The sequence below is a fragment of the Lissotriton helveticus genome, chromosome 6 (assembly GCF_964261635.1).
Source record: "Lissotriton helveticus chromosome 6, aLisHel1.1, whole genome shotgun sequence".
Taxonomy (NCBI): Eukaryota; Metazoa; Chordata; class Amphibia; order Caudata; family Salamandridae; genus Lissotriton; species Lissotriton helveticus.
The window spans coordinates 687364954-687377902 of NC_136067.1; the positions used below are offsets into that span (position 1 = coordinate 687364954).

Consider the following 12949-nt stretch of genomic DNA (forward strand, 5'->3'; position numbering starts at 1 on the left):
CTGCTAAAACCGTGATAAAACAGGGTAAGAACACTAATAAACCCCCTGTTAAAAACAGTGAACCTTCTAGTGCTAAAAATGTCACGCTACAGACACTGCCTGTCCTCTTTGAGAAACAAGTGGCTAGAAAAAAAATAATTGAAAATAACCTGCAAACTACAGAGACAGTTGAAATACAGTTTGAACAATTTGCTGTGACAGCTGAAAATGATAACAACTTGCCGAATAATCCCTCAAATCTGACCAATCCTTCGAAGAAGGGTATGATGGGAGATGTAGTTTTTGGTGGAGTTGGTATCAATCGTTCCTGCTCTCTCCCCACGCTAGTATTATCCGCATCAGCGGAGAATGACCCACAGAAGGCAATGGAGATCTCCACACAGTATATAAATCCAGAAGCCTCGGAGAAGTTCTTTTCGTTGTCTGAACTTTCCTCGGATGAGGCAACAGGCGTACATAAAGACTGGGCTGAGCTTAGCTGCGAGAATTTATCTGTGGATGATGAATCTAGTGCGAGTCCTGATATTAACACAGCCACGACTATAAAGAAAAAACTTTGGAAGAAGAGGTCATTACGTTTGGGGGGTAAAGAAGTCGCCTCTAATTCACCTATTGAGGCTAATGTCTTACCCCCTATTCATGTACTCGATCCTACTAATGGTGCTACTGACATTGTGGGAGCCAACTCTAATCCTGTCTCCGATTCGGTTTTGGCCCAGGAAAGCAGTGAAGGCACCGAGGAGATCACTCTGAAAACGATTTATGATACTATGATGAGCCATAGGGCGGAGAGTAAGGCTGAAAATCTACGCACACAGATGACCTGTGCTAAGGTTAAAAATTCAGTTCGCCGAGCAATTAAGATGTGCTCGGAGACTACCGATAGAGTCGTTGAAGCAGAGGCCAGGATTGCAGTCCTGGAAGAAGAAAGCATGGCACAGAGGCAGGAAGTTGGTGACTTCATAGCTCTAAAGGAAGACTTGTCGGATAAGATTGCTAATCTGGAGAATCAGGCTCGTAGGAGTAATCTACGTTTTTTGGGAATTCCCGAAAATAAGGAAGGGTCTGACCCACGGAGGTTTATCATCAATCTACTAAAGGATGCTTTCCCTGAAATGGTAGACTGGGACTGGTCACGAGAAGTTCAACGTGCGCATAGGTTCCCCTTTATTGTACGGAATCCACGACAAGGCCAAGAAAATTATCCCAGGGCTATTCTGGTCTCATTTAATAACTTTCTTGCTCGTGAAGCTATCTATATGACTGCGAGACCAGACAAGAAAGCGGATGGTCTCGGCTGTCAGTTTTTTGTACGACCGGATTACTGCCAAGCCACAGTGGCCCAACGGTGGCGACTTAGACAACTGATTCCCAATTTCCAAAAGAAAGAGGTCGCCGTCTTTCTTCAAGGCCCAGCAAAGTTAAAGACTATATTCAAGGGCTCTGTAAAATATTTCATTTCAGAGGTCAAAGCCAAAGAGTATTTGGATTCCATATGAGTTACAATTAAGTAATTAAGGCTCTTTAGGTTGTAAGGTTATTACATTATTGTATTGTATATTGTAGAATCACTAGGATTAGGAGGGCTACTAGCTTAATTAATTTTTGGAAGCTTCAACTCCGTTTTCTCTGTTCTTTTCTCTTCTCAGCAGGATTGTTTAGCTTCTCTTATTTCCGTCCTTCTTCCTTCTTCCTTCTAAACTCTCTCTTCCCTCTCTTTTCTTATTTTTATATCTCTTTATTGGTCTTTCCTTCCCTTTCTTCTCGCTAGGATGCTCTGGTCTAGGGACACGGCACCCATACGTTCTAGGAACTGGTAGTTCCTATGCCTCATATGTTGGGGAGGGTGGGGGGAGGGGTTTCGGGGGTTGGGGTGGGGGTGGGTTTGGGCAGCGGGGGGTGGTGGGGGTGTAAGGCAGAGGTGTTCAATACAATGATGGTCACTAAGGTTGATGTATTTAAGGCAGGGATGGCTATAATGTGGATAAAGTATAATTTGGAGGTGCAAATCTTTGTGATGATGGCCAGTAATTGTTATTCTATATTGTTTTTGAAATGTATAAACGGCTGAAAATTTGTACTATTAATATTAATGGCCTTAATGATTTAAAGAAGATTGCTATGTTTCGTACTATGCTTCTAACTCTGAATATTGACTTGCTATGTGTTCAGGAAACTCATATTTCTTGGGACAAACGCTCTCTCCTGAATAATTTAGGGTTAGAAGTTTTGATTACATCTAAACAAACGGGTATCAAGAGAGGCGTTGCTATTTGTATGCGAAAGGGAGTAGGGAAGTGCGTTAAAACATCCTCTGACAAATGGGGGAGATGGGGGCTTGCTGAATTAAAAATTGGGAGTTTTAGATTCACTCTATGTTGCTTGTATGGCCCCAACTTGGATGACGCTGAGTTATTCAATCTTATTAACACAGAATATCCACTTGGACACAGCCGATAATAATGTGTGGTGACCGTAATATCCATATACCAGCCGATTGGAATATTAAACTAGGAAAAAGATATATGGGCCGTAAGATTCAAGCCTACAAAGCACTTAGAGATCTGGTCCTATGTAACGGGCTAACCGATGTTTGGAATAAGCTTTTTTATAATGATCCTGGTTACACTTTTTTTTCTACCCCCCATCAAAAATTTGTCCGTCTTGATTATTTTTTTGTATCCTCTGTCTTTTTGGAACAAATTCGTATCGAAATATTACCACAGGTCATCTCTGATCACAATCCTATCATTGCCGAGATTCAACTCCCTACTGACTGTCAAAGTCCCAACAGATCTTGGTCATTTCAGAGGAGTTTATTATTAGACGAAGAGTATCTTCAGTTTATGGCCACAATTATCAAAGAATATTTTTCTATAAATAATGATTCTGCCTCCCCTCAGGTAGTTTGGGATTCTTTTAAATCAGTCGTACGGGGGGAAACTATTAGCTTCGCAAATTATAGAAGGCAAAGAAACCAAAAAGATTTCAAAGATAGGCTAAATAAGGTTAGACTGGCCGAGCTCGAATTATCTACCGCCTGTAAAAATAATAATAGCATAGAGGATGCACAAAATCAATTAACTATCGTACGCTCAGGCCTCCGAACACATTTGGCTGAAGAAGTAGCCGTAAAATTTAAACGACATAAAACAGAACGCTATGAACTTAGCGAACGCACGGGGAAAATCTTAGCGCAGCGCCTACGCCAAAAATCTTCTTTTAGTGAAATACAATGTATCAAAGACATAAATGGGGTACTTAAAGAAAACAAAGCAGGAATATTAGATGCATTCTATGGCTTCTATAAAGCATTGTATAATGACGAAAAAAACGAAGTCGACAAGACTCTTAATCCTATAAACTACCTTCTAAACTCTAATCAACTGTCGCTATGTACAGATGATAATGCTTCTTTTGCTGGGCCAATAAGCTGGGAAGAGATTGAAGAGGCCATTTTGAGCCTAGCTGCTGGTAAAGCTATGGGGTCCGATCAGATCCCTCTCGAATTCTATCGGACGTTTAGGCATCTGCTGAAGGCAGAACTATTAAAAAATTTTAATGTAGCATTCCAAGATTATCCTCCTGATTCTTGGTCGACTGCCATTATCGTTGTCTTTGTAAAAAAAAATAAGGATGCAAAGGAATTAGGATCATATCGTCCTATCTCCCTCATCACGGCAGATAGCAAGATATACTCTAAAATTCTTGCCAACAGACTAAATGATGTTATGACCAGTCTGGTCTCTCATATACAACACGGGTTTATCAAACATAGGGATACCATAGATCATGTCAAACGTGTTATTGCCTTGTTGGATTGGGCTCAAGCAAAGGAATCCCCAGTCGGAGTGATTTTACTCGATGCTGAAAAGGCGTTCGATAGAGTTGACTGGGGGTTCCTTTGGTCGGTGCTAGAATGGAAGGGCTTCCCATTACAATTTATTAAAGCTATACAGTCACTTTATTTTAACGCAAACGGAGTAATAAGACTTGGCACCGACATTTCTAGATCATTTTCTATCACTAGGGGGACTAGACAAGGGTGCCCTTGTTCTCCACTTTTATTTGCACTTTATTTAGAGCCTTATTTGAACAGATTAATTACAGAACCTGGTATTCCTCCTGTCCGACTCCATGAAACAGACTACAAAGTTCTAGCATACGCCGACGACGTGGCTATCGTAACTTCTGACTCCTCTACAGCTCTACCTAAAATAATCGAAGTCGCTAGCGAATTTGGCAAATTCTCCGGCTATAAACTGAATGTTTCTAAAACTCAAATTATACATTCTAAAATAGGTATGCCCTTGGACTTGCCTATTAACTCTACTGCTACATATCTTGGTGTAACTTTATCTTCTAAAATAGATGACATTGTTGGCTTAAATCTGGACCCTTTACTTGCATCTACTAATAGGACTTTGGAAAGGATAAACAACTTACATCTATCTCTATTTGGACGGACTAACGTCATTAAAATGCTAATCCTCCCTAAGTTTCTTTATTTTTTCCGTACTATCCCCTTATTTTTTAGCATGTCTCTTTTTAATAAAATAGATAGGATGCTGTCTAGATTTTTATGGGGGTATCGTCGGTCAAGAAGAGCTATCAAGTGGTGTACACTTTCGCAAGGGCGTGCCGGGTTAGGATTCCCGAACTTTAGGTTATACTACTGGGCCATTACCCTTAAAACTATTAAAGTTTTACTATTTCATGACCATGTCAATGAAATCAGTAAAGCACCTTCCATTTTCGAAATGCTTATGGGTGATTATGTGCGACAATCATTATTAATATTTACGGAGCCGAGCTATTATAAAAAAACAAAATTTAAGATTTTGCTTTCTGCTTTTTTGGCTTGGAAACAGATGAACAAAGTTTTGCGGATTATCCCTAAATATAATTTCTATACACCTATACGTTGTAACATTTCAATATTAGGGATGCCTCAAAGTATTCCTACTTCTGGATTTCGTTTGGGATCGATTCAACTAATTGGGCAATTGTATTCAGCTGGGACCTTAATGTCTTTCTCAGAACTCCAAAATATATTTGGTCTTTTTAGACATGATTTTTTTAAGTACTTACAAATTCGGAGTTTTTTGGTTAGGAAAAATTTGCTTTACAGTGAGGTAATGGAGCCTAATGAAATTTTGGAGAGTGGTAGGAAGGATGCCCGTATTGGTACCATCTATCAGCTGATGATAAATAAGCTACCCGATGACCTGGATCAACAAGCCCAGAAGTGGGAGAGAAAACTGTCTATAGTAGGGATTGATCTGACAAGGGCATTTGAGCTCAGTAACACAGTACTAATTAACAGCTCTCTCAAAAGCCAACACTATATGGCCTCCCTGGATCTGTATTATACACCTGCTAAACTTGTTAAATGGAAAGCCACGAAAGGCATCAATTGTAGTCGGTGCGGTATTTTAGCAGCCGATTCATGTCATATGTTCTTTAGCTGTTCTAAACTTACTGTATTTAAAAATAAGATAGAACATTTTCTGACTAATTTGTTAAATGTCAACATCAAACTATGTCCTTCTGTCACTATCTTTGGTGTATACTTTCCACCCGAGAGCTTATCTGTTGATCAAGAGTATTTTCTTTTTATTGGAATGTCCATTTATCGCTTTTGTATAACTTCAAGATGGTTAGATGCTGACCCACCTTCATTTGAACAATGGCTAGGTAAACTGTTAGATACTTACCGAATGGATAATGCAGTTTATAAATTGAAAGGACGAAAAAAAAAGTTATTTGCTAGGAAGTTATGGCTTCCCATTGATAATTGGATTTAATTTAAATATGTTCACAATTTAAAGTGACAGTATTGTGTAACGTATTGTTTTGAATTTTGTTTTGAATTTTGTTATTGATGTCTATCGCCTTATTATTACTGTCTTATTTTTGTTATTACTGTGCCTTGCTCCATCTTTGTATTTTGTTCTGCCTCTGCCTTTGAAAAAAAAAAAAAAAAAAAAAAAAAAAAAAAAAAAAACAGTATAATGACCTAAAATATGAATGCACAGATTACCTTAAACAAACTTAGCAAGACTATGATACTTACATCCTACCTTATTCCAAATAACTATACCTTACACTACTTGACACATGTATCACGACAGACAGCAAAAACATCAAATACCTTCATTGAGATAGTTTGACGTGAGACTCATATAACCATATCTAAACCCAGACTAACTAAACATAGGATGTTATACAATGATATATATTTGTATTGTTTTGCCTTAAATACTAAAAAAAATATTATACATCAACCCCTAACCCACTATTTGAAATGAACCTTCATATCCTACTTCAAATATAGAACACTATAACTACCCTAACATGTACGAAACAATAACTAAACTAAGACTAATATAATACCTAAACTACAGTAACCAATTACAGCTAAATCAAAATTTAAAGAACACAAAAATATTGTGACGTCATGGTTGAATTTGGGTGGGCCTACAACCTCTGCTCAATGTGTGTAACTGTCTGTTAGGTGGCCACCATCTGCATTAGGTTGGCTAGCTGCAACTGTACTCCTGTCAGCTTTATGCTCAAGTCCTGCTGGCCCTTTTCAAGTTTTTCATCCTTTTCCAACAGTTGTTGAAGTAGGATGTTAGAGGGTGCTGCAGCAGCGGATCCAGGTTGAGGAGTATTGGAGGGGCTGCAGAAGGTCCTGGTAGGACAGCAGTGGAGGGTCCTAAGAATTGTGCTGTTGAGGGTCCAGGCAGTGGACATGATGATGGTCCTGGTCCTGGTTCTTGGCAATTGGAGGCTCCTGCTACTGGTCCAGGTAGCCTGACAAACCCTGTGTTTCACTGGAGCCTCTTTTGGATAGTTGAGTATGAGGTGGGGACATCCAGCTCCCTGCAGCATTGGCCTTTTCATATTATGTGCCTATTTTCCTGAAATAATTGGAGACATAATGAATGGTCATGTTGACTGTCAAAAAGGGATGACATTTACATCAGTCAATGCTCACATTTTAACACTTGAACACATTAACATTCAAGCAATCTGTTGTGCAGCATAAGAGGCATGGGGTAGCAAACAACCTTACATCTCTGTAAATATCATCTTTGTAAACCGAAAAAAATATGTACTCTATGTGGTACCAGTTAAATTCGACATTGATATGGCCATGTTGGTACATGGTCAGGCATTGACAATCCAAATTGACATGTAAACATGTGCATATGAGGGTCAAAGTTAGGATATGCTGGCATGTGCATCTGGTATGGTACACATAGTTCATGTATGTACACTCAAGGGCCTGACATTACATGTAGCAGAGGGTACAACATATGTGCTAGCAGTCTAGTATATTGTGTGTTGGCTTATACATTCATTTTTTTCCCAATTACTACTATGGAATTTGTAAATAGCAAGTACACAGGACATACAGATAGAGCCATATTTCATCTTGATGCCATGGGCCTGATTTATGAGTTGTTGCCATAGTGTATTGCCGCAGACCTTCCTGCAGCACTACCCTATGGCAAAAGAAAAGGACATGAATGTGCCATATTTAGCAGATGCGGTGCATTCCTGTCCTTTTCCCCAGTGCTGGCACATAATGGGCTGACGTGCTACAATGCAGGCACCGTTACACCATGTTGCCCGGGGGTCTGCTTTGCGGGTCGATTATTGTTGTGCAGGAAGGAAAATCTTCCTGCAAAAAAATATTCACAAGAGCCTTTATTCCTCTTTCTATGTGTGCTGCAGAATGCAGCAGCACAGATAGAAAAAGGAAAAATTAGGAGAAATAAAGATGTTTCTCCTCATTTGTGCCTCCCTTACGCCTCCCTGGGGAAGTGTGAGTTATTTACGCTGCCTCAAAGTTATGATTTGTCGTAAATCTGGGGCAGTGTCAATAAGCCAAGGAGGTTGATGGCACTGTCCTAACAACACCCATTGCACCCCCCCTCTAACGCAGAAGACTGTGTTAAAGGGAATGATATTTACAAGGTAGCAGTAAGTAAAAGAAAAGTGGCTTAGTTCTGCCTGGTAAATATGAAGCAGGCTCCTGCGCCACCAGAGCATCACAAAAAGTGACGCACCACCATCGCAAGGAGCTTATAAATAAGCCCCCATGTAGTTTGTGAGTAATGCTTGTGATTTTGGTGTTGGTGTGGACAGTCCCATAAGGAATACAACTCTGCAGCTTGGCATCACAGAAAAGTGCTGGAAAGCATCATGGGCCAGATGTATCAAAGGGTTTTGCCCATTCTGCATCTATGGGGAAATGTGTTGATACATATGGCCCCATGTCCACCCGATTGCACCATGGCACAAGGGTTCCTGTGTTGGTGCATGACAGACCGGTGTCTGCAAGTGCTGGGGAAAATGGCAATAATTCACTCTGTCTCATTGATCTGATGCATTACTTCTCTTTAGTTGTGAAGCAAGCCCACACAGTACTCATCTTTGTGGTCAAGGTAAGCCCCTAATCCATAAGATATAGGCAGTGCGTCATTTAACTGCTGTTAAAAAGTTGTACCTTACGTTAGGACTGCCATTTTCCCTAAGTCTCCTCTGTCAGTACAGCTCCAATGACAATATTTTGCAATACTCTGAGTGATGGGGGGGAGTGGCCAAGCGTCGGATCAAGATGGCCGCCTAGACCACGGCTCCATTGAGACTGTCTCTCTGACTTGAACATCCTGCTAGTTATCCTGCCTCATTGGGTCCCTGGGATGTAGCTGAGTGCAAGCGGTGCCGTCTCGTGCAACTCTGACCCCCAAGTGGCGCCCAGGACCAGAGATACGAGGCCCGGTTGTTTTGGGCCTGGACAGTCATTATAAGCCGGGGACTGGACTGCTGAAGCTGCCGGCGAGACGGGAGGTGGAGCCAGCCGCGCGGACCGGAAGTCGCCAGTCGGCGTAAACTCTGCGGAATGGAGTGCAGCACCATTCCCTGTGGCAGTGCGTTCAAACGAAATAACGGCGGAGCGGTGAGACCCCGCCTCCCCCCCGGGATCGTGTGTGGTGGTGGGTGCGCCCTCCGAAGTATGATGGAGGCCGAGAGAGCAGTTTGATGGAGTCAGCGCGTCACTACCTTGCACGCCAAAGGGGTGGAAATTGGCCATCACGCTTCTCAGATGGTCCTGTGGTGCCTGTCCCGAGGCTTAGATGTGATTGCCTTATTGCCCGCAGGCACCTGTGAACCCAGAGCTGCTGTAGGATTGGCGGCTGCCTTCACCGCACTGCTCTAGTGCGGGGAAACGGTGAAAGAACCCCCTCTGTGATTGGAGATCCGCCTGGGCCGACCATCTGGACATACAGACGCTGGGGTGAAATCATCAGGGCGGATTGCGATATCGAGTGGGAGAGTGCGCGCAGACGCTCTCACCCTCTGGAAGATAAACACCTCCTGATTGAGAAGGCTGCCTCCTTGTTTTCATACTTCACTCACCCTGGTCTGTGCTGCAGATACGGTGAACAGAGACTTCCAAAGGTGAGATATACAGACGCTAACTCACCAGCCAGATACTGACTCATAGTGCAGGCATACTTCTTGCATCTACCGTGCCTGACCCCGATACCTGCTATTACCAAACAGCTCATATACAGGGGCCCTTCTCTCTTTGCCGCTCCCCCCGACATTCACGATGGAGGACTCAGCCGGGGCACAGCCGGAGTGTCTGGGGGCTCGGGAGCAGGATGGCAGGTAGACAGGACACAGATAAGGGCCCTACCAGGGGTCCCATGGGCACGAGGCAGATCTAATCAAATAAACTGGACTGATATACACTTCCCAAGGACTAACCGACGGACCTGCGCCATGCTCCTAGCGTGGTGGAAGACTCCGAGAGCCACACTCCAGACCTGACACTGCAAGACGTTCTAGCAGCCGTCAACAGAGTTAAATCATCTCTAGAACACAAAATGGACACTATTTCCATTGATGTGAACCTCATCCGGTCCGACCTCACGAAAATGAACGAGAAAGTCAAATCTCTGGATATCAAGACTGCCAGTTTGACAGATGATGTATCCTTTTTCCAACAAGAAGTACGAGATCTTAAATCCTTCTGTGAGACAGCTGAGCGTAAACTGGATGACTATGAAGGACAGTCGCGACGCAACAACGTCCGCATCTTGGGAGGGCCTGAAAAATCTGAAGGACCAGCGCCAGACCTGTTCGTTGAGGACCTCATCTTCAATCAGCTCAAACCCAAGGGACTGGGAAAATTCTTCACCATAGAGCGCGCACACAGAATCCCGGGTGGACGACCTAAGCCTGGTGCACCTCCGTGCCCCCTAATAGCTTGTGTCCTAAACTTCAGAGACAGAGACGCAATTCTTCAACACGCACGGTCTGCGCTCCCTTTGCACTATGAGAATGCTGTCCGGACTTTACACAATTGGTACAAAGACAGCGTAGAACGTTCATAGCCATCAAGACAAATCTCAAGGAAAAGGGACTTAAATATGCCATGGTGTTCCCGGCTCATCTCTGTATTGAAACCAAGGGACGGGCATGGTTTTTTGATAATCCGGAAGTGGCCTCGGACTGGCTGGACAGCCGAAGTGTCGGCGGCCCCGGGGAAAGGAGCGGGGGCGAAGACCAGGAGTTGCAGGACCAAGAATGAGAGTTGCTGGGAGCCTTTATCGCTCACGTGAACACACTCAGGTAATGGGGTGTATGAGGCCCTGTAGTTGGACATATTTACACCATGCTCCGTTTTGCACCAGTGCAGCTCAACAAGGACTTGTTGCGGACACTTTATCTAAAAGTATAGTTGGGGGGACGGGGAGAGGGAGTATTGGCTTTCCTACTCTTTTCTACATTTAGTTATTTTCTAGTATTGGTAATTGGGTGACAGGCACTCTGCCAGTTTGATATGGGCAGTTTTAAGTCCAGAGGGCAGGGAAGCGGGGAGGGGGGTAGTTGGCGGGGAAGTTTGCCTGGATTGTTCATTGTTAATTATTATCATCGACGTATAAATGCCGGCATGGAGATGGCACAAACGTTAAAAGCATCAAAATATTAAGCTGGAATGTTAATGGGCTAGGGGACAAAATTAAACGGAGTGTAGTCCTGCAATATATCAAGAAACAGGGCCCAGATGTTGTGTTTCTCTCGTGTTTCTTCAAGAGACACACCTCATGGGTCACTCCTGTAGGGCAATGAACCGGTACGGATATGAGCTAGTGGCACATGCAGGATTTACTACTGGCTCAAGAGGGGTGGGCATAATTGTTAGGAATGCATTCTCTCTTAGCGCAGCCTCCGACAGGGGTCGTTATGTAGGTGACCTGGCTCTTGGGAGGGACGGGTCCTAACACTGTTATCTATTTATATCCCACCTGGCCTCCAATCAACTACTTTCCAGGACCTCCGTACCACCCTTCTTTCTCTTCCGGAGGGGCTGTTGGTGTTGGGGGGCGACTTCAACTCTTTAGGTTCAGGCGAGATGGACCGACATCCACCTCATGAATTGGAGCCCTCCTCCCGCGGATTACCAGACTTTCTTGAGGCCATGGGACTAATAGATATCTGGCGCACATTCAACCCCGAGACAAAACAATACACGTTCCACTCCGGGGCCCACCACAGTTCTTCCCGCCTTGGTTATGTCCTAGTTCCCAGCTCTCAAATTTCTCACATCCAGGAGGTCCGACACTTGGCCTGGGTATCTCTGATCACTCACCACTAAGGGCACAATTTCTCCTAGACCACAGGCTGGTGGGTAGAATCGCACCCATCAACCCTTGGTACCTCCATAACCCTAAAATATGCAAAGACCTCCTAATCGCGACAGCCAGCTACTTTTGAGAAAATGTGGGAACCTTGGCCTCTAGCCAAATGCTCTGGGAGGCCTTTAAAATGGTGGTCAGGGGGGAAGCTCTGCCCTTAAGATCAGTTCACAAACGGGAGCAGCAGAAGGCGGTGTCCGACATAGAAACTGATATCCTCCGCCTAGAGGGAAAACTGGAGGAGCAAAACTCTACTGAAACGCTCCACCTACTGCGACTTAAGCAGGATGAATATAAAGCTTTGGTCACAGATGCAGCTCAAACCCTGGAAAAGGGAAAACTTGGAAGAATTTATGACTCAGGAGACAAGGCAGGAAAACTGATAGCATGGCTGGATAAATGGGAATGGGCAAGCAGACTGGTCCCAGTTCTCCACGATGCCTATAATACGAAAATTGTAGACCCCCCAGACATTGCTGCAAAATTCGAGGCGGTTTATAGGGCGGGGACTCCTTATGCTAAAGATGATTCCTTCGAACTGTTAAGAGACATTGCCCTGCCCACCCTCACCCAGACTGATAAACAACTAATGGATAGTTCACTGACCACAGACAAAATCGCTGAGGCCAATAGAACGCTTCAAACTGGTAAGGCCTACGGCCCTAATGGGATACCATAGAACTGTATAAACTCTACCCGGAAAAGATAGCAGCCCAACTTAAAGCAATGTTCGAAGAAACCAGGGAGGTAGGAGAACTTCCACTAGATCAACGCATAGCTAACATAGTTGTAATTGCTAAAGACGGCAAACCAAAAACAGACTGTGCATCATATCGTCCTATTTCTCTTCTCAATGCTGACCTGAAAATCCTCGCGAAGGTCCTTGCCAACCGCCTATTCAAAATCATACCAACTCTCATCCATCCAGATCAATCTGGCTTTATCCCACACCAGAACATGGCACTAAAACTTCGTCTAGTCCATGGAGTGCTTGGCAGAGCAGATACACTACGGGAACCAGTGGTCTTGGTCTCCCTAGACACTACTATGGCATTTGACATGGTCAAATGGCCTTATATCTTCGCTGTACTCCAGAATATGGGATTTGGTCCAGAATTCATCAGATGGATCCGCCTCCTATATGCGGCACCATTAGCGAAGGTGGTAGTCAACAACAAGCAATCGGACACTCTCACTCTGAACCGGGGCACCCGCCAGGGTTGCCC

At 43.8% G+C, this 12949-nt stretch overlaps 1 long non-coding RNA gene across 1 annotated transcript in view; it reads right to left on the reverse strand.

The window, feature by feature from the left end:
• Positions 1–6307: 6307 nt before the first annotated feature.
• The window catches only part of LOC144762867 (uncharacterized), a 522764-nt gene continuing 516122 nt past the window's right edge, over positions 6308–12949 (reverse strand). The window contains exon 4 of the long non-coding RNA XR_013596155.1: positions 6308–6926. This is a non-coding gene — a long non-coding RNA (uncharacterized LOC144762867). The remainder of the gene's footprint in view (positions 6927–12949) is intronic.